Below are 19315 nucleotides of genomic sequence, written 5' to 3' on the forward strand. Positions count from 1 at the left end.
ATTTATTCACCCAACACAAATGAACACAAAAGCTTTGTTATCCACTTTTGGGAAATTCCACTAGTTTAACCCTAATAGCTTGGAATTTTGCAAGAAGGAGATTTCATCCACACATGTTTTAAAAATGGATATGCATGTTTGAAACATGTTAAAGATACAAATGAGCTATGGATGGAAAGATTTTAAAGATTATAACAAACGGTCATTAAATTCTCAAGTGAACTTGCGGTGGGATATTTACCCGAGTCAAACATGCCATTATTTTCCCCATTTGCAAAAAGTTGACATAATTAATCATAGATGATTGTAATGTGATTTATCATGCGTAACCGGCTTTATTTTTGTATGAAATGATTTATGGATTGCAATTCAACACTCTGATAAAAATCCTCTGCCACCAATTTTTCCTGTCAATTGCAAAACCTGAGATATAAAAACTAAAAAGAGCTTACAATCCCTAAAAATTACAGACACTCTATTGAGTTATAAATCCCTACAATTGTGCATTGTGCTTTTCCATTTTAGATTAACACTTTTTTTCTTAAATCAAAAGTTTGACTTTTCACTCTCCCTTCATCCCGAAAACAAACAAGGCAAAAAGCTTACAACAAAATGAAACTTTTATAGTTGATGTATGGAAAAAATTTAAAACAATAACAAATATAAATAAAGATTATTTTCACCCAACACAAATGAACACAAAAGTTTGGTTATCCAATTTTGGGAAATTCCACTAGTTTAACCCTAATAGCTTGGAATTTTGCAAGAAAGAGATTTCATCCACACATGTTTTAAAAATGGATATGCATGTTTGAAACATGTTAAAGATGCTAATGAGCTATGGATGCAAAGCTTTTAAAGAGAATAACAAACGCTCATTAAATTCTCAAGTGAACTTGCGGTGGGATATTTACCCCAGTCAAATATGCTATTATTTTGCCCATTTTCAAAAAGCTGAGATAATTAATCATAGATGATTTTAATGTGATTTATCATGCGTAACGGGCTATATTTTTGTATGAAATGACTTATGGATTGCAATTCAACACTCAGTTAAAAATCTTCCGCAACCCATTTTTCCCGACGATTGCAAAACCTGAGATTTAAAAACGAAAAAGGTGCTTACAATCCCAAAAAACTACAGACACTCTTTGGAATTATCTCTCTCTACGTATGTGCATTGTGGATTTCCGTTTTAGATGTACACATTTTTCTTAAATCAAAACTTTGAGTTTTTCGCTCTCCCTTCATCCCGTAAACAAAAAAGGCAAATAGATCATAGCAAAATGAAAATTTCATAGTTGATGTACGGAAAAAGTTTAAAAAAATAAAAAAAGTAAAGGAAGAAAATTGATTCTCATACCACAAATGAACACAAAAGTTTTGTTATCCAAGTTTGGGAAATTCCACTAGTCCAAAACTAATATCTTGGAAGTTTACATGAAGGAGATTTTTTCTACACATGTTTTAAAAATGGATATGCATGCCAGAAACTTGTTAAAGATTCAAATGACCTATGGATCCAAAGCTTTTAAAGAGAATAACAAACGCTCATTCAATTCTCAAGTGAACGTGCGGTGGGATATTTGCCCGAGTCAAACAAGCCATTATTTTGCCCATATTCAAAAAGATGAGCAAACAATCATAGATGATTGTAAAGTGATGTTGCATGTATAACGGGCTATATTTTTGTAAGACATGACTGATGGATTTGAAGTCAACACTCAGTTAAAAATCGCCTGCCTCCCCCGTTTCCCGACGATTGCAAAACCTAAGATATAAAATCGAAAAAGTGCATACAATCCCTAAAACATACAGACACTCTTTGGAAATATCTCTCTCTACATTTTTGCACTGTGCATTTCCATTTTAGATGTACACTTTTTCCTTAAATAAGAACTTTGAGTTTTCGCTCCCCCTTTATCCCGTAAACAAAAAAGGCAAAAAAGCTCACAACAAAATAAAAATTTTATAGTTGATGTGTGAAAAATATTTAAAATAATAACTAATGTATATAAAAAATACCTATTCACACACCAGAAATGAACACAAAAGTTTTGTTATCCAAGTTTGGGAAATTCCATTAGCCCAACCCTTTTAAGCTTGGAATTTTACATGAAGGAGATTTTTTCTACACATGTTTTAAAAATGGATATGCATGCTTGAAACATGTCAAAGATTCAAATGACCTATGGATCCAAAGATTTTAAAGAGAATAACAAACGCTCATTAAATTCTCAAGTGAATGTGCAGTGGGTTATTTACCCGAGTCTAACAAGTCATTATTTTGCCCATTTTCAAAAATTTGATCTAACAATCATAGATGATTGTAATGTTATTTATCAAGCGTAGCGGGCTTTATTTTTGTATGAAATGACTTATGGATTGCAATTCAACACTCAATTAAAAATCCTCTGCCACCAATTTTTTCAGACGATTGCAAAACCTGAGATATAAAAACTAAAAAGAACTTAGAATCCCTAAAAATTACAGACACTCTTTGGAATTCTCTCTCCCTACAATTGTGCATTGTGCTTTTCCATTTTAGATGTACACTCTTTTCTTAAATCAAAATTTTGACTTTTCGCTCTCCCTTCTTCCTGAAAACAAACATGGCAAAAAGATGACAACAAAATGAAAATTTTATAGTTGATGTATGGAAAAAATTTAAAACAATAACAAATATAAATAAAGAAAATTTATTCACCCAACACAAATGAACGCAAAAGTTTTGTTATCCAATTTTTGGAAATTCCACTAGTTTAACCCTAATAGCTTGGAATTTTGCAAGAAAGAGATTTCGTCCACACATGTTTTAAAAATGGATATGCATGTTTGAAACATGTTAAATATGCAAATGATCTATGGATGCAAAGCTTTTAAGGAGAATAACAAACGCTCATTAAATTCTCAAGTGAACTTGTGGTGGGATATTTACCCAAGTCAAACATGCGATTATTTTGTCCATTTAAAAAAAGCTGACATAATTAATCATAGATGATTTTAATGGGATTTATCATGCGTAACGGGCTATATTTTTGTATGAAATAACTTATGGATTGCAATTCAACACTCAGTTAAAAATCCTCCGCAACCCATTTTTCCCGACGATTGCAAAACCTGAGATATAAAAACTAAAAAGAGCTTACAATCCCTAAAAATTATAGACACTCTTTGGAATTATCTCTCCCTAAAATTTTGAATTGTGCTTTTCCATTTTAGATGTACACTCTTTTCTTTAATCAAAACTTTGACTTTTCGCTCTCCCTTCATTCTGAAAACAAACAAGCATAAAAGCTTACAAGAAAATGAAAATTTTATAGTTGATGTATGGAAAAAATTTAAAACAGTAACGCATAAATATAAAGAAAATTTATTCACCCAACATAAATGAACACAAAAGCTTTGTTATCCAATTTTGGGAAATTCCACTAGTTTAACCCTAATAGCTTGGAATTTTGCAAGAAAGAGATTTCATCCACACATGTTTTAAAAATGGATATGCATGTTTGAAACATGTTAAAGATGCAAATGAGCTATGGATGCAAAGCTTTTAAAGATAATAACAAACGATCATTAAATTCTCAAGGGAACTTGCGGTGGGATATTTACCCAAGTCAAACATGCCATTATTTTCCCCATTTGCAAAAAGTTGATATAATTAATCATAGATGATTGTAATGTGATTTATCATGCGTAACAGGCTGTATTTTTGTATGAAATGACTTATGGATTGCAATTCAACACTCTGATAAAAATCCTCTGCCACCAATTTTTCCAGTCGATTGCAAAGCCTGAGATATAAAAACTAAAAAGAGCTTACAATCCCTAAAAATTACTAACACTCTTTGGAGTTATAAATCCCTACAATTGTGCATTGTGCTCTTCCATTTTAGATTAACACTTTTTTCTTAAATCAAAAGTTTGACTTTTCACTCTCCCTTCATCCCGAAAACGAATAAGGCAAAAAGCTTACAACAAAATGAAAATTTATAGTTGATGTATGGAAAAAATTTAAAACAATAACAAATATAAATAAATAAAATTTATTCACCCAACACAAATGAACGCAAAAGTTTTGTTATCCAATTTTTGGAAATTCCACTAGTTTAACCCTAATAGCTTGGAATTTTGCAATAAAGAGATTTCTTCCACACATGTTTTAAAAATGGATATGCATGTTTGAAACATGTTAAATATGCAAATGATCTATGGATGCAAAGCTTTTAAGGAGAATAACAAACGCTCATTAAATTCTCAAGTGAACTTGCGGTGGGATATTTACCCAAGTCAAACATGCGATTATTTTGTCCATTTAAAAACAGCTGACATAATTAATCATAGATGATTTTAATGGGATTTATCATGCGTAATGGGCTATATTTTTGTATGAAATGACTTATGGATTGCAATTCAACCCTCAGTTAAAAATCCTCCGCAACCCATTTTTCCCGACGATTCCAAAACCTGAGATATAAAAAATAAAAAGAGCTTACAATCCCTAAAAATTACAGACACTCTTTGGAATTATCTCTCCCTAAAATTTTGCATTGTGTTTTTCCATTTTAGATGTACACTCTTTTTTTTAATCAAAACTTTGACTTTTCGCTCTCCCTTCATTTTGAAAACAAACAAGGATAAAAGCTTACAACAAAATGAAAATTTTATAGTTGATGTATGGAAAAAATTTAAAACAGTAACGAATATATATAAAGAAAATTTATTCACCCAACACAAATGAACACAAAAGCTTTGTTATCCAAATTTGGGAAATTCCACTAGTTTAACCCTAATAGCTTGGAATTTTGCAAGAAAGAGATTTCATCCACACATGTTTTAAAAATGGATATGCATGTTTGAAACATGTTAAAGATGCAAATGAGCTATGGATGCAAAGCTTTTAAAGAGAATAACAAACGCTCATTAAATTCTCAAGTGAACTTGCGGTGGGATATTTACCCGAGTCAAACATGCCATTATTTTCCCCATTTGCAAAAAGTTGACATAATTAATCATAGATGATTGTAATGTGATTTATCATGCGTAACAGGATGTATTTTTGTATGAAATGACTTATGGATTGCAATTCAACTGTCTGATAAAAATCCTCTGCCACCAATTTTTCCTGTCGATTGCAAAACCTGAGATTTAAAAACTAAAAAGAGCTTACAATCCCTAAAAATTACAGACACTCTTTGGAGTTATAAATCCCTACAATTGTGCATTGTGCTTTTCCATTTTAGATTAACACTTTTTTCTTAAATCAAAACTTTGACATTTCACTCTCCCTTCATCCCTAAAACGAACAAGGCAAAAAACTTACAACAAAATGAAAATTTTATAGTTGATGTATGGAAAAAATTTAAAACAATAACAAATATAAATAAAGAAAATTTATTCACCCAACACAAATGAACACAAAAGTCTTGTTATCCAATTTTGGGAAATTCCACTAGTTTAACCCTAATAGCTTGGAATTTTGCAAGAAAGAGATTTCATCCACACATGTTTTAAAAATGGATATGCATGTTTGAAACATGTTAAAGATGCAAATGACCTATGGATCCAAAGCTTTTAATGAGAATAACAAACGCTCATTAAATTCTCAAGTAAACTTGCGGTGGGATATTTTCCCCAGTCAAACATGCCATTATTATGCCCATTTTCAAAAAGCTAACATAATTAATCATAGATGATTGTAATGTGATTTATCATGCGTAACGGGCTATATTTTTGTATGAAATGACTTATGGATTGCAATTCAACACTCAGTTAAAAATCCTCCGCAACCCATTTTTCCCGACGATTGCAAAACCTGAGATTTAAAAACGAAAAAGGTGCTTACAATCCCTAAAAATTACAGACACTCTTTGGAATTATCTCTCTCTACATATGTGTATTGTACACTCTCCCTTCATCCCGTAAACAAAAACAGGCAAATAGATCATAGCAAAATGAAAATTCCATAGTTGATGTACGAAAAAAGTTTAAAACAATAAAAAAAGTAAATGAAGAAAATTTATTCACATACCACAAATGAACACAAAAGTTTTGTTATCCAAGTTTGGGAAATTCCACTAGTCCAAAACTAATATCTTGGAAGTTTACATGAAGGAGATTTTTTCTACACATGTTTTAAAAATGGATATGCATGCCAGAAACTTGTTAAAGATTCAAATGACCTATGGATCCAAAGCTTTTAAAGAGAATAACAAACGCTCATTAAATTCTCAAGTGAACGTGCGGTGGGATATTTGCCCGAGTCAAACACGCCATTATTTTGCCCATCTTCAAAAAGATGACCTAACAATCATAGATGATTGTAAAGTGATGTTTCATGTGTAACGGGCTATATTTTTGTAAGAAATGACTTATGGATTTGAAGTCAACACTCAGTTAAAAATCGCCCGCCTCCCCCGTTTCCCAATGATTGCAAAACCTTAGATATAAAAACGAAGAAGTGCATACGATCCCTAAAACATACAGACACTCTTTGGAAATATCTCTGTCTACATTTGTTGATTGTGCATTTCAATTTTAGATGTACACTTTTTATTGAAATCAGAACTTTCAGTTTTCGCTCCCCCTTCGTCCCGTAAAAAAAAAGGCAAAAATGATCACAAAAAAATAAAATTTTTATAGTTGATGTGTGAAAAATATTTAAAATAATAACTAATGTAAATAAAAAATATCTATTCACACACCAGAAATGAACACAAAAGTTTTGTTATCCAAGTTTGGGAAATTCCATTAGTCCAACCCTTTTATGCTTGGAATTTTACATGAAGGAGATTTTTTCTACACATGTTTTAAAAATGGATATGCATGCTTGAAACATGTTAAAGATTCAAATGACCTATGGATCCAAAGCTTTTAAAGAGAATAGTAAACGCTCATTAAATTCTCAAGTGAATGTGCGGTGGGATATTTACCCGAGTCTAACAAGTCATTATTTTGCCCATTTTCAAAAATTTGATCTAACAATCAGAGATGATTGTAAAGTTATTTATCAAGCGTAACGGGCTATATTTTTGTATGAAATGACCTATGGATTGCAATTCAACACTCAGTTAAAAATCCTCTGCCACCAATTTTTCCCGACGATTGCAAAACCTGAGATATAAAAACTAAAAAGAGCTTACAATCCCTAAAAATTACAGACACTCTTTGGAATTATCTCTCCCTACAATTGTGCATTGTGCTTTTCCATTTTAGATTAACACTCTTTTCTTAAATCAAAATTTTGACTTTTCGCTCTCCCTTCTTCCTGAAAACAAACATGGCAAAAAGATTACAACAAAATAAAAATTTTATAGTTGATGTATGGAAAAAATTTAAAACAATAACAAATATAAATAAAGAAAATTTATTCACCCAACACAAATGAACGCAAAAGTTTTGTTATCCAATTTTTGGAAATTCCACTAGTTTAACCCTAATAGCTTGGAATTTTGCAAGAAAGAGATTTCGTCCACACATGTTTTAAAAATGGATATGCATGTTTGAAACATGTTAAATATGCAAATGATCTATGGATCCAAAGGTTTTAAGGAGAATAACAAACGCTCATTAAATTCTCAAGTGAACTTGCGGTGGGATATTTACCCAAGTCAAACATGCCATTATTTTGTCCATTTAAAAACAGCTGACATAATTAATCATAGATGATTTTAATCGGATTTATCATGCGTAACGGGCTATATTTTTGTATGAAATGACTTATGGATTGCAATTCAACACTCAGTTAAAAATCCTCCGCAACCCATTTTTCCCGACGATTCCAAACCCTGAGATATAAAAACTAAAAGGAGCTTACAATCCCTAAAAATTACAGACACTCTTTGGAATTATCTCTCCCTAAAATTTTGCATTGTGCTTTTCCATTTTAGATGTACACTCTTTTTTTTAATCAAAACTTTGACTTTTCGTTCTCCCTTCATTTTGAAAACAAACAAGGATAAAAGCTTACAACAAAAGGAAAATTTTATAGTTGATGTATGGAAAAAATTTAAAACAGTAACGAATATATATAAAGAAAATTTATTCACCCAACACAAATGAACACAAAAGCTTTGTTATCCAATTTTGGGAAATTCCACTAGTTTAACCCTAATAGCTTGGAATTTTGCAAGAAAGAGATTTCATCCACACATGTTTTAAAAATGGATATGCATGTTTGAAACATGTTAAAGATGCAAATGAGCTATGGATGCAAAGCTTTTAAAGAGAATAACAAACGATCATTAAATTCTCAAGTGAACTTGCGGTGGGATATTTACCCGAGTCAAACATGCCATTATTTTCCCCATTTGCAAAAAGTTGACATAATTAATCATAGATGATTGTAATGTGATTTATCATGCGTAACAGGATGTATTTTTGTATGAAATGACTTATGGATTGCAATTCAACTCTCTGATAAAAATCCTCTGCCACCAATTTTTCCTGTCGATTGCAAAACCTGAGATTTAAAAACTAAAAAGAGCTTACAATCCCTAAAAATTACAGACACTCTTTGGAGTTATAAATCCCTACAATTGTGCATTGTGCTTTTCCATTTTAGATTAACACTTTTTTCTTAAATCAAAACTTTGACATTTCACTCTCCCTTCATCCCGAAAACGAACAAGGCAAAAAGCTTACAACAAAATGAAAATTTTATAGTTGATGTATGGAAAAAATTTAAAACAATAACAAATATAAATAAAGAAAATTTATTCCCAACACAAATGAACACAAAAGTTTTGTTATCCAATTTTGGGAAATTCCACTAGTTTAACCCTAATACTTTGGAATTTTGCAAGAAAGAAATTTCATCCACACATGTTTTAAAAATGGATATGCATGTTTGAAACATGTTAAAGATGCAAATGACCTATGGATCCAAAGCTTTTAATGAGAATAACAAACGCTCATTAAATTCTCAAGTGAACTTGCGGTGGGATATTTTCCCCAGTCAAACATGCCATTATTATGCCCATTTTCAAAAAGCTAACATAATAAATCATAGATGATTGTAATGTGATTTATCATGCGTAACGGGCTATATTTTTGTATGAAATGACTTATGGATTGCAATTCAACACTCAGTTAAAAATCCTCCGCAACCCATTTTTCCCGACGATTGCAAAACCTGAGATTTAAAAACGAAAAAGGTGCTTACAATCCCTAAAAATTACAGACACTCTTTGGAATTATCTCTCTCTACATATGTGTATTGTACACTCTCCCTTCATCCCGTAAACAAAAACAGGCAAATAGATCATAGCAAAATGAAAATTTCATAGTTGATGTACGAAAAAAGTTTAAAACAATAAAAAAAGTAAATGAAGAAAATTTATTCACATACCACAAATGAACACAAAAGTTTTGTTATCCAAGTTTGGGAAATTCCACTAGTCCAAAACTAATATCTTGGAAGTTTACATGAAGGAGATTTTTTCTACACATGTTTTAAAAATGGATATGCATGCCAGAAACTTGTTAAAGATTCAAATGACCTATGGATCCAAAGCTTTTAAAGAGAATAACAAACGCTCATTAAATTCTCAAGTGAACGTGCGGTGGGATATTTGCCCGAGTCAAACACGCCATTATTTTGCCCATCTTCAAAAAGATGACCTAACAATCATAGATGATTGTAAAGTGATGTTTCATGTGTAACGGGCTATATTTTTGTAAGAAATGACTTATGGATTTGAAGTCAACACTCAGTTAAATATCGCCCGCCTCCCCCGTTTCCCAACGATTGCAAAACCTTAGATATAAAATAGAAAAAGTGCATACGATCCCTAAAACATACAGACACTCTTTGGAAATATCTCTCTCAATATTTTTGCATTGTGCATTTCCATTTTAGATGTACACTTTTTCCTTATATCAGAACTTTGAGTTTTCGCTCCCTTCATCTCGTAAACAAAAAAGGCAAAAAAGATCACAACAAAATAAAAATTTTATAGTTGATGTGTGAAAAATATTTAAAATAATAACTAATGTAAATAAAAAATATCTATTCACACACCAGAAATGAACACAAAAGTTTTGTTATCCAAGTTTGGGAAATTCCATTAGTCCAACCCTTTTATGCTTGGAATTTTACATGAAGGAGATTTTTTCTACACATGTTTTAAAAATGGATATGCATGCTTGAAACATGTTAAAGATTCAAATGACCTATGGATCCAAAGCTTTTAAAGAGAATAGTAAACGCTCATTAAATTCTCAAGTGAATGTGCGGTGGGATATTTACCCGAGTCTAACAAGTCATTATTTTGCCCATTTTCAAAAATTTGATCTAACAATCATAGATGATTGTAAAGTTATTTATCAAGCGTAACGGGCTATATTTTTGTATGAAATGACCTATGGATTGCAATTCAACACTCAGTTAAAAATCCTCTGCCACCAATTTTTCCCGACGATTGCAAAACTTGAGATATAAAATCTAAAAAGAGCTTACAATCCCTAAAAATTATAGACACTCTTTGGAATTATCCCTCCCTACAATTGTGCGTTGTGCTTTTCCATTTTACATGTACACTCTTTTCTTAAATCAAAATTTTGACTTTTCGCTCTCCCTTCTTCCTGAAAACAAACATGGCAAAAAGATTACAACAAAATAAAAATTTTATAGTTGATGTATGGAAAAAATTTAAAACAATAACAAATATAAATAAAAAAAATTTATTCACCCAACACAAATGAACGCAAAAGTTTTGTTATCCAATTTTTGGAAATTCCACTAGTTTAACCCTAATAGCTTGGAATTTTGCAAGAAAGAGATTTCGTCCACACATGTTTTAAAAATGGATATGCATGTTTGAAACATGTTAAATATGCAAATGATCTATGGATCCAAAGGTTTTAAGGAGAATAAAAAACGCTCATTAAATTCTCAAGTGAACTTGCGGTGGGATATTTACCCAAGTCAAACATGCCATTATTTTGTCCATTTAAAAAAAGCTGACATAATTAATCATAAATGATTTTAATGGGATTTATCATGCGTAACGGGCTATATTTTTGTATGAAATGACTTATGGATTGCAATTCAACACTCAGTTAAAAATCCTCCGCAACCCATTTTTCCCGACGATTGCAAAACCTGAGATATAAAAACTAAAAAGAGCTTACAATCCCTAAAAATTACAGACACTCTTTGGAATTATCTCTCCCTACCATTGTGCATTGTGCTTTTCCATTTTAGATGTACACTCTTTTCTTAAATCAAAATTTTGACTTTTCGCTCTCCCTTCTTCCTGAAAACAAACATGGCAAAAAGATTACAACAAAATAAAAATTTTATAGTTGATGTATGGAAAAAATTTAAAATAATAACAAATATAAATAAAGAAAATTTATTCACCCAACACAAATGAACGCAAAAGTTTTGTTATCCAATTTTTGGAAATTCCACTAGTTTAACCCTAATAGCTTGGAATTTTGCAAGAAAGAGATTTCGTCCACACATGTTTTAAAAATGGATATGCATGTTTGAAACATGTTAAATATGCAAATGATCTATGAATCCAAAGGTTTTAAGGAGAATAACAAACGCTCATTAAATTCTCAAGTGAACGTGCAGTGGGATATTTGCCCGAGTCAAACAAGCCATTATTTTGCCCACATTCAAAAAGTTGAGCTAACAATTATAGATGATTGTAAAGTGATTTGTCTTGTGTAACGGGCTATATTTTTGTATGAAATGACTTATGGATTTGAAGTCAACACTCAGTTAAAAATCGCCGGCCTCACCCGTTTCCCGACGATTGCAAAAAATTAGATATAAAATCGAAAAAGTGCATAGGATCCCTAAAACTTACAGACACTCTTTGGAAATATCTCTGTCTACAATTGTGCATTGTGCATTTCCATTTTAGATGTACACTTTTTTCTTAAATCAGAACTTTGAGTTTTCGCTCCCCCTTCATCCCGTAAAAAAAAAAGGCAAAAAAGATCACAACAAAATAAAATTTTTATAGTTGATGAGTGGAAAATATTTAAAATAATAAATAATTTAAATAAAAAATATCTATTCACACACCACAAATGAACACAAAAGTTTTGTTATCCAAGTTTGTGAAATTCCATTAGTCCAACCCTATTAAGCTTGGAATTTTACATGAAGGAGAATTTTTCTACACATGTTTTAAAAATGGATATGCATGCTTGAAACATGTTAAAGATTCAAATGACCTATGGATCCAATGCTTTTAAAGAGAATAACAAACGCTCATTAAATTCTCAAGTGAACGTCCAGTGGGATATTTACCCGAGTCTAACACGTCAATATTTTGCCCATTTTCAAAAAATTGATCTAACAGTCATAGATGATTGTAAAGTGATTTATCATGCGTAACGGGCTATATTTTTGTATGAAATGACTTCTGGATTGATATTCAACACTCAGTTAAAAATCTTCTGCTACCAATTTTTTTAGCCGATTGCAAAACCTGAGATATAAAAACCAAAAAGAGCTTACGATCCCTAAAAATTATAGACACTCTTTGGAATTATCTCTCTCTACAATTGGGCATTGTACTTTTCCATTTTAGATGTATACTTTTTTCTTAAATCAAAACTTTGACTTTTCGCTCTCCCTTCATCCCGAAAACAAACAAGCCAAAAAGCTTACAACAAAATCAAAATTTTATAGTTGATGTATGGAAAAAATTTAAAACAATAAAAAATATAAATAAAAAAAATTTATTCACCCAATAAAAATGAACACAAAAGTTTTGTTATCCAATTTTGGGAAATTCCATTAGTCCAACCCTAAGCTTGGAATTTTACATGAAGGAGAATTTTTCCACACATGTTTTAAAAATGGATATGCATGCTTGAAACATGTTAAAGATTCAAATGACCTATGGATCCAATGCTTTTAAAGAGAATAACAAACGCTCATTAAATTCTCAAGTGAACGTCCAGTGGGATATTTACCCGAGTCTAACACGTCAATATTTTGCCCACATTCAAAAAGTTGAGCTAACAATTATAGATGATTGTAAAGTGATTTGTCTTGTGTAACGGGCTATATTTTTGTATGAAATGACTTATGGATTTGAAGTCAACACTCAGTTAAAAATCGCCGGCCTCACCCGTTTCCCGACGATTGCAAAAAATTAGATATAAAATCGAAAAAGTGCATAGGATCCCTAAAACTTACAGACACTCTTTGGAAATATCTCTGTCTACATTTTTGCATTGTGCATTTCCATTTTAGATGTACACTTTTTTCTTAAATCAGAACTTTGAGTTTTCGCTCCCCCTTCATCCCGTAAACAAAAAAGGCAAAAAAGATCACAACAAAATAAAATTTTTATAGTTGATGTGTGGAAAATATTTAAAATAATAAATAATTTAAATAAAAAATATCTATTCACACACCACAAATGAACACAAAAGTTTTGTTATCCAAGTTTGTGAAATTCCATTAGTCCAACCCTATTAAGCTTGGAATTTTACATGAAGGAGAATTTTTCTACACATGTTTTAAAAATGGATATGCATGCTTGAAACATGTTAAAGATTCAAATGACCTATGGATCCAATGCTTTTAAAGAGAATAACAAACGCTCATTAAATTCTCAAGTGAACGTCCAGTGGGATATTTACCCGAGTCTAACACGTCAATATTTTGCCCATTTTCAAAAAATTGATCTAACAGTCATAGATGATTGTAAAGTGATTTATCATGCGTAACGGGCTATATTTTTTTATGAAATGACTTCTGGATTGATATTCAACACTCAGTTAAAAATCTTCTGCTACCAATTTTTTTAGCCGATTGCAAAACCTGAGATATAAAAACCAAAAAGAGCTTACGATCCCTAAAAATTATAGACACTCTTTGGAATTATCTCTCTCTACAATTGGGCATTGTACTTTTCCATTTTAGATGTATACTTTTTTCTTAAATCAAAACTTTGACTTTTCGCTCTCCCTTCATCCCGAAAACAAACAAGCCAAAAAGCTTACAACAAAATCAGAATTTTATAGTTGATGTGTGGAAAAAATTTAAAACAATAACAAATATAAATAAAAAAAATTTATTCACCCAATAAAAATGAACACAAAAGTTTTGTTATCCAATTTTGGGAAATTCCACTAGTTTAACCCTAATAGCTTGGAATTTTGCAAGAAAGAGATTTTCTCCACACATGTTTTAAAAATGGATATGCATGTTTGAAACATGTTAAAGATGCAAGTGAGCTATGAATGCAAAGCTTTTAAAGAGAATAACGAACGCTCATTAAATTCTCAAGTGAACTTGCGGTGGGATATTTACCCGAGTCAGACATGCCATTATTTTGCCCATTTGCAAAAAGGTTACATAATTAATCATAGATGATTGTAATGTGATTTATCATGCGTAACGGGCTATATTTTTGTGTGGAATGACTTATGGATTGCAATTCAACACTCAGTTAAAAATCCTCCGCAACCCATTTTTCTCGACGATTGCAAAACCTGAGATATAATAGCGAAAAGGTGCTTACAATCCCTAAAAATTACAGGTACTCTTTGGAATTATTTCTCTCTACATATGTGCATTGTGCATTTCCGTCTTAAATGTACAAATTTTTCTTAAATCAAAACTTCGAGTTTTTCGCTCTCCCTTCATCCCGTAAACAAAAAAGGCAAATAGATCACAGCAAAATGAAAATTTCATAGTTGATGTACAGAAAAAGTTTAAAACAATAAAAAAATTAAATGAAGAAAATTTATTCACACACCATAAATGAACACAAAAGTTTTGTTACCCAAGTTTGGGAAATTCCACTAGTCCAAAACTAATATCTTGGAATTTTACATGAAGGAGATTTTTTCTACACATGTTTTAAAAATGGATATGCATGCCAGAACATGTTAAAGATTCAAATGACCTATGGATCCGAAGCTTTTAAAGATAATAACAAAATCTCATTAAATTCTCAAGTGAACGTACGGTGGGATATTTGCCCGAGTCAAACAAGCTATTATTTTGCCCATATTCAAAACGTTGAGCTAACAATCATAGATGATTGTAAAGTGATTTTTCATGCGTAACGGGCTATATTTTTGTAAGAAATGACTTATGGATTTGAAGTCAACACTCAGTTAAAAATCGCCCGCCTCCCCCATTTCCTGACGATTGCAAAACCTTAGATAGAAAAACAAAAAAAGTGCATACGATCCCTAAAACATACAGACTCTCTTTGGAAATATCTCTCTGTACATTTGTGCATTGTGCATTTCCATTTTAGATGTACACTTTTTTATTAAATAAAAACTTTGAGTTTTCGCTCCCCCTTCATCCCGTAAACAAAAAAGGCAAAAAAGATCACCACAAAATAAAAATTTTATAGTTGATGTGTAGAAAATATTTAAAATAATAACTAACATAAATAAAAAATATCTATTCAGAAACCACAAAAGAACACAAAATTTTTGTTATCCAAGTTTGGGAAATTCCATTAGTCCAACCCTATTAAGCTTGGAATTTTACATGAAGGAGATTTTTTCTACACATGTTTTAAAAATGGATATGCATGCTTGAAACATGTTAAAGATTCAAATGACCTATTGATCCAAAGCTTTTAAAGTGAATAACAAACGCTCAATAAATTCTCAAGTGAACGTGCGGTGGGATATTTACCCGAGTCTAACAAGTCATTATTTTGCCTATTTTCAAAAATTTGATCTAACAATCATGGTTGATTGTAAAGTGATTTATCATGTGCAACGTGCTATATTTTTGTATGAAATGACTCATGGATTGCAATTCAACCCTCAGTTAAAAATCCTCTGCCACCAATTTTTCCCGACGATTGCAATACCTGAGATATAAAAACTAAAAAGAGCTTACAATCCCTAAAAATTACAGACACTCTTTGGAATTATCTCTCCGTACAATTGTGCATTGTGCTCTTCCATTTTAGATGTACTTTTTTTTCTTAAAAAAAAACTTTGACTTTTCCCTCTCCCATCATCCCGAAAACAATCAAGGCAAAAAGCTTACAACAAAATGAAAATTTTATAGTTGATGTATGGAAAAAATTTAAAACAATAACTAATATAAATAAATAAAATTTATTCACCCAACACAAATGAACACAAAAGTTTTGTTATCCAATTTTTGGAAATTCCACTAGTTTAACCCTAATAGCTCGGAATTTTGAAAGAAAGAGATTTCGTCCACACATGTTTTAAAAATGGATATGCATGTTTGAAACATGTTAAAGACGCAAATGAGCTATGGATGCAAAGCTTTTAAAGAGAATAACAAACGCTCATTAAATTCTCAAGTGAACTTGCAGTGGGATAGTTACCGGAGTCAAACATGCCATTATTTTGTCCATTTGCAAAAAGCTGACATAATTAATCATAGACGTTTGTAATGTGATTTATCATATATAACGGGCTACATTTTTGTACGAAATGACTTATGGATTGCAATTAACCACACAGTTAAAAATCCTCCGCAACCCATTTTTCTCGACGATTGCAAAACCTAAGATATAAAAACGAAAACGTGCTTAGAATCCCTAAAAATTACATCACTCTTTGGAATTATCTCTCTCTATATATTTGCATTGTGCATTTCCATTTTAGATGTACACTTTTTTCTTAAATCAGAACTTTGAGTTTTCGCTCCCCCTTCATCCCGTAAACAAAAAAGGCAAAATAGATCACAACAAAATAAAATTTTTATAGTTGATGTGTGGAAAATATTTAAAATAATAACTAATCTAAATAAAAAATATCTATTCACAAACCACAAATGAACACAAAAGTTTTGTTATCCAAGTTTGGAAAATTCCGTTAGTCCAACCCTATTAAGATTGGAATTTTACATGAAGTAGATTTTTTCTACACATGTTTTAAAAATGGATATGCATGCTTGAAACATGTTAAAGATTCAAATCACCTATGGATCCAAAGCTTTTAAAGAGAATAACAAACGTTCATTAAATTCTCAAGTGAACGTGCGGTGGGTTATTTACACGAGTCTAACAAGTCATTATTTTGCTCATTTTCAAAAATTTGATCTAACAATCATATATGATTGTAAAGTGATTTCTCATGTGTAACGTGCTATATTTTTCTATGAAATGACTTATGGATAGCAATTCAACCCTTAGTTAAAAATCCTCTGCCACAAATTTTTCCCGACGATTGTAAAACCTGAGATATAAAAACTAAAAAGAGCTTACAATCCCTAAAAATTACGGATACTCTTTGGAATTATCTCTCCCTACAATTGGGCATTGTGCTTTTCCATTTTAAATGTACACTTTTTTCTTAAATCAAAACTTTGACTTTTCGCTCTCCCTTCATACCGAAAACAATCAAGGCAAAAAGCTTACAACAAAATGAAAATTTTATAGTTGATGTATGGAAAAAATTTAAAAAAATAACAAATATAAATAAAGAAAATTTATTCACCCAACACAAATGAACACAAAAGTTTTGTTATCCAATTTTGGGAAATTCCACTAGTTTAACCCTAATAGCTTGGAATTTTGCAAGAAAGAGATTTCGTCCACACATGTTTTAAAAATGGATATGCAAGTTATAAACTTGTTAAAGATGCAAATGAGCTATGGATGCAAAGCTTTTAAAGAGAATAACAAACGTTGAATAAATTCTCAAGTGAACTTGCGGTGGGATATTAACCCGAGTTAAACAAGCCATTATTTTGCCCATTTGAGAAAAGCTGACATAATTAATCATAGATGATTGTAATGTGATTTATCATGCGTTACGGGCTCTATTTTTGTATGAAATGACTTATGGATTGCAATTCAACACTCAGTTAAAAATCCTCCACAACCCATTTTTCCTGACGATTGCAAAACCTGAGATATAAAAACGAAAAGGGGCTTACAAACCCTAAAAATTACAGACACTCTTTGGAATTATCTCTCTCCACATATATGCATTGTGCATTTCCGTTTTAGATGTACCCATTTTTCTTAAATCAAAACTTCGAGTTTTTCGCTCTCCCTTCATCCCGTAAACAAAAAAGGCAAATAGATCACAGCAAAATGAAAATTTCATAGTTGATGTACGGAAAAAGTTTTAAAAAATAAAAAAAGTAAATAAAGAAAATTTATTCACACACCACAAATGAACACAAAAGTTCTGTTATCCAAGTTTGGGAAATTCCACTAGTCCAAAACTAATATCTTGGAATTTTACAAGATGGGGATTTTTTCTACGTAATTTTTAAAAATGGATATGCATGCCAGAAACATGTTAAAGATTCAAATGACCTATGGATCCAAAGCTTTTAAAGAGAATAACAAACGCTCATTAAATTCTCAAGTGAATATGCGGTGGGATATTTGCCCGAGTCAAACATGCCATTATTTTTCCCATATTCAAAAATTTGAGCTAACAATCATAGATGATTGTAAAGTGATTTGTCATGTGTAACGGGCGATATTTTTGTAAGAAATGACTTATGGATTTGAAGTCAACACTCAGTTAAAAATCGCCTGCCTCCCCCGTTTTCTGACGATTGCAAAACCTTAGATATAAAAACGAAAAAGTGCATACGATCCCTAAAACATACAGACACTCTTTGGAAATATGTCTCTCTACATTTGTGCATTGTGCATTTCCATTTTAGATGTACACTTTTCTCTTAAATCAGAACTTTGAGTTTTCACTGTCCCTTCATCCCGTAAATAAAAAAGGCAAAAAAGGTCACAACAAAATAAAAAAATTTTAGTTGATGTGTGGAAAATATTTAAAATAATAACTAATGTAAATAAAAAATATCTGTTCACACACCACAAATGAACACAAAAGTTTTGTTATCCAAGTTTGGGAAATTCCATTAGACCAACCCTATTAAGATTGGAATTTTACAGGAAGGAGATTTTTTTTACACATGTTTTAAAAATGGATATGCATGCTTGAAACATGTTAAAGATTCAAATGACCTATGGATCCAAAGCTTTTAAAGAGAATAACAAACGCTCATTAAACTCTCAAGTTAACTTGCGGTGGAATATTTACTCGAGTCAAACATGCCATTATTTTGCCCATTTACAAAAAGCTGAGATAATTAATCAGAGATGATTGTAATGTGATTTATCATGTGTAACGGGCTATATTTTTGTATGAAATTACTTATGGATTGCAATTCAACACTCAGTTAAAAATCCTCCTCAACCCATTTTTTTCGACGATTGCAAAACATGAGATATAAAAATGAAAAGGTGCTAACAATCCCTAAAAATTACATACACTCTTTGGAATTATCTCACTCTACATATGTGCTTTGTGCATTTCCATTTTAGATGTACCGATTTTTCTTAAA

This window comes from Aristolochia californica, unplaced genomic scaffold (assembly GCF_029961685.1).
Source record: "Aristolochia californica isolate CCGP_79_NKW_82.1479 unplaced genomic scaffold, dmAriCali1.0.hap1 SCAF_7, whole genome shotgun sequence".
NCBI classification, from domain to species: Eukaryota; Viridiplantae; Streptophyta; class Magnoliopsida; order Piperales; family Aristolochiaceae; genus Aristolochia; species Aristolochia californica.